General features: G+C 34.9%; 1 non-coding gene across 1 annotated transcript; it reads left to right on the top strand.

The window, feature by feature from the left end:
- Positions 1-3,886: 3,886 nt before the first annotated feature.
- LOC113767189 lies at positions 3,887-3,993 on the top strand. Its single transcript, XR_003467909.1, has one exon. It is a non-coding gene; the product is annotated as a small nucleolar RNA R71 (small nucleolar RNA).
- The last annotated feature ends 330 nt before the right edge of the window (positions 3,994-4,323 follow it).

The following is a 4,323-nucleotide window of genomic DNA, read 5'->3' as shown; positions in this document are numbered from 1 at the left end:
ACTTGAATCATCTAAGGTATTCAAGTTCTCTTTCATAGAGGTATATAAGTTAGTATTCGGCCGAAACTTGTATCGTTGAAAAAATAAAATTTACGACTAATAGAAATACGTTTTCCCTATTCTTTCGACTCAAATGGTATTTCAAAGTATAATTGCTTCAAAGTTTCAAAGTTTTAAGAGCGAGCATAAGTTTTACGAGTACTCTCTAAATGAGTTTCAATTACTGGATTCTCGTTAAATGAAACGTTTAAGTTTCAAACCTTAGTTACTTTCAAAAGCTCTTAAACAATGTTTTATCGCAAATTTGGACTCCACACACGAAATAATACCCTAACGCAACCCACAAAGGCACCGCATCTTTTCGTGAGTGCTTCCAAATACCTGATTGAGCTGGATACTTGTTTTTAATACTTGACCAATGAGATTTAATGATATGTAATTTGTTTGATCGGGCAAGAATGTACTTTATTGCACTTGCCCTAATATGATATATACGTGTTTATTGTTGCAATTGACTTGATATACTTGTACTTGACTTGTAAGTACTGAGCCGCAGCATGTACCACACTCAATGTGAGTGGGAGGTGCCTCTCATTCCCGTCTCTGTACTTTTATTTTAATTCAGTCGATTGGAGATGATATCTTATCGACTTCTTGGGGACCCAAACCCTACTGGCTAGTTAATCGAGTCGAGTCGGCAAGGGTTTGGTCGATTAGATAACGAACCATGGGTATCGAGTGTTGTTCGAGTGGTAGTTGTTATCTCCTCGACTAATTGGTATACTCGAGTATTACCACCAGTGTTTAGTTGGTGTTTCAGGCCCTGTAAGGGAGTTGAATGGTGGATGGATTGGAGTTAAGGGCGAAGTACTACTTGGATTCGGTTACGTTTTACTTGAACTTTGGGACTAAGTGTCACTAATAACTTGATCAAGCTCCAGTGAAGCAATGGAAATTTGCCTCTGAGAGCGCATCGGTATCCTTAACCTAGATTGTTAAAGAGAATTTTTCCACTCGTTCAATTTTGAAATTTACTAGTTTGAAGTGTATTGTGCACTTTTATGGAACTTGTTATGCTCAACTCTTTTGCGTACATTTGATACTTGTACTTTAAAATATTAGTCAACTTGCTATTTGAAATCGCACTGGGCTTTTAGCTCATTCCACCCCATTTGTTTTTCTTACAGGGGGTACGAGTGAGACGTGAGACTTGTACAGCTAGTGTAGTCTAGTTTTTGGGATTTTGCAATTGTACTCGCGCTAACGCCCGACTAGGGTTGATTTTACTTGGGTTGTAAATAATTTAACGGTTTGGGCGTGTATAAACCTTGTAGCTGGATTTGAACGTCAATGTATATGTTAAGTTTGAAATTGTTGTTTCATTTCTTCTCTATGGATGTGGCATCTTTCTCAAGTTACGCGTGAGTGAGTCCTGGCGAGAGTTGGGCAGGCGATCCGTTAAACGCTGGGCAAGCGATCCGCTAAACCCTGGGGTATGCCCTAGGGGGAGGTAAGCTCGTCACAAATTCGATTATAATTATTGACAAATTGAACCTGTTGAATATCAAAACATTCAACAGTATCATGTTCTCTTCAATATGGAGCACAACAAGCAACACATACATTAGATGAAGAGTTAGAATCAACTCTCGCTTGCTTACTAAGCAATTTAACCACATATTTCTTTGAAGCACTCACAGGGTTTAAAATGTCCATCTGTAACATACTTGCATGCCTTTTAGAGTTACCTTACTTATTAGCCCATTGGTTGTTGTTAGCCGCCATCTCCACAATTAGAATTTGAGCTTGCTCGGGTGACTTTCCCATTAGTGCTCTATTTGTGGCTGCATCAATGGTAGTGACGAGCGCTGGGTATACATATAACAATTAGTTCATCCACAGTCAACTTTTACATTTATAAAATTCTAAATACTCCATATGCGATTTTTCGCAAGTATACGAGCCGTGTTTGAGTATAGGATATTAAGGGTTAAACCCACAAGGAAGAATGTCAATTACCGATGATTTCCAAACTCCTTTATTATTTAGACTATCACAAGTGTAAGAAATTAAATCTACACTATAAGCATGAGATAAAAGTAGTAAAAATAACAATAAGAAGCTCCTAGAGGTATGGAATTCCTCACTACTCTTTCAAATAAAATTACCGGATAAGTGAATGCTATTATCTTGGCTAGTTATGGCGTAATTTCCTAATGCATGTGGAACCTACTGTTGTAGTGAATCAATTTTACTTATAACTAATCCATACCTACTCTCGTATATATGAAATTAGTTACAAATTCATTTTTTCTATGAAATTACATGAAACAAGTCACTAAAATCACAAGGATGCACCTCTACTCTCGTGAGTATATTTACTAGGTTTATCACTTCCTTGAACTAGTGTTAAATATCAATTCTCAGTGCAAACTTAATACCTTAAAATTATCACAATTAATGGTAGGTTAATCATGATTAGAAAAATAAAAGTGATAAATAACTTACTCAGAATAATATCATCAAATAACCAAGCAAATATCACTAACAAGATATAGAAAGTTTATCTATAACTCTAGGCATAAACTTTAACTAAATATGAAGAACAAGATCAAAACTTGTATTATAGTTATACATGAACTCAAATACAAAAGAGAAAATGATAGGAAAAAAGTCACTCTTGTCACATGAGATGCATCTCTCCATCTTTGCTTAAATTTTCATCCAAATCTAACTACAAATATAAGAAAGATAAACTAATCTAACTATACTATACTAATAAACCAAGAAAAATTAGCCAAGACTACATTTTTGTGGAGTTTCTCTAGCTTTACAAAGTTATTCAATTAGCTCTCCAAAGGCCCTATTTATAGAGGAATTCAAGCCACAAATGATTTGTTTCTAGTTGGCAAAGTTGACTCTTGAAACTCCCAAAAGTTGTTTCTACAAGAATCCGCACTTGCTTGCTCATTTCTAGCTGAATTTCTTGCAGAAAAATTGGTCAAAAAACTTGTGTAAATAGAGAACAAGTTGCAGAGCAAGTTGCAGCTGCAATTGAAGAATACATGACCTCGAAAACATGACCTGCGGTCACGTATTGACATCACATTTTGCCTTTTTGCAGGTTTTCTCAATTCTGGTCAATCTTTATTCTTGCTCTGTTTATGCACCAATTTCAACTAAAATTTTCTCGATGATGGAGGCTGAACTAACTCTTATACAAAATTGTATCCCTTTCAGTTAGCTTTCCAATGCATCAATAATCATTCAATTGGGAGCTCTGTAGACTAAGAAATGACCAAAATAACCTCAACTGGTCAAAACTTTGTTTTAACTTTCGACAATAAACATGACCAAATGTATTTTGACTTTTTGAGTTGGAAAACTCATGAACTAGATTTTGATATTTCATATGAAAAATAGAGATATTGTTGGCTTCAAAATAGCACAAGAATTACCTCAATCCGATACTTGTAGCTCAAGATATAGCCAAAATATCAAAAGGTGGCAAAACTAAAAAACTCCCTTTCTTTAGAGCTTGATTGCATTTCCTTTTTTGCACTTCATATTCTCTTTAAAATCTTTCAAATCATCAAAAATCATCCACTTATATTCTCAACTCACTCTAATTGATTATTGGAACCTTAAACCTACAAAAACATGAAGTTTTCACCATTAAAATCCATAGAAATACAATTTTTTACACTTAAACCATAAAATGCATAACTTCATTAGAAACTTAGTTAATTAGTTATAAAAGTAAACAAAACACACCAAAACTAAATAATAAAACATACTTAAATCACACAAAATGCACACTTATCAGGTAGTTTTGGTTTGATATACTAAGCCATTACAAAAAGTTTGGACTATGAGCCAATCGGGCAGTCTATGGTGCGGACACTTCCGTAGCAACTCCCTAAAACTGTCTCATGCTTTATATAACGAGTCACTATTGTGTAGACTAAAACTAATAATGTCTATCCTAAGCTTAGCCATCTTACTCGGTAGGAAGACAAGGCATCCCAACTAGTAAAAGTATCAGGAGGATAAGATTACAACCATATCTTGGCTTTATCATGCAACAAAAAAGGGAATAACCTAAGTCTAATTGCATCTTCAATTACTCCATTCATCTTGATAGTGGCATATATCTCCAAGAAAGTAGCCAAGTAAGCATTTGGATCTTCTATGACATTTCCTTCAAATTGAAATTATTGAATCATTTGTATACGAGATGGTTTAATTTCAAAATTATTGGCATTTACTGTTGACCTTGCAATGCTTGTTTGAGAGCCTTGGGTAGAGAAAAGTCTCTTAAGG

The sequence above is a fragment of the Coffea eugenioides genome, chromosome 3 (genome assembly GCF_003713205.1).
Source record: "Coffea eugenioides isolate CCC68of chromosome 3, Ceug_1.0, whole genome shotgun sequence".
Lineage (NCBI taxonomy): Eukaryota > Viridiplantae > Streptophyta > Magnoliopsida > Gentianales > Rubiaceae > Coffea > Coffea eugenioides.
Note: the sequence above shows the minus strand (reverse complement) of the source record. Positions and strands in the feature narration are given on the sequence as shown.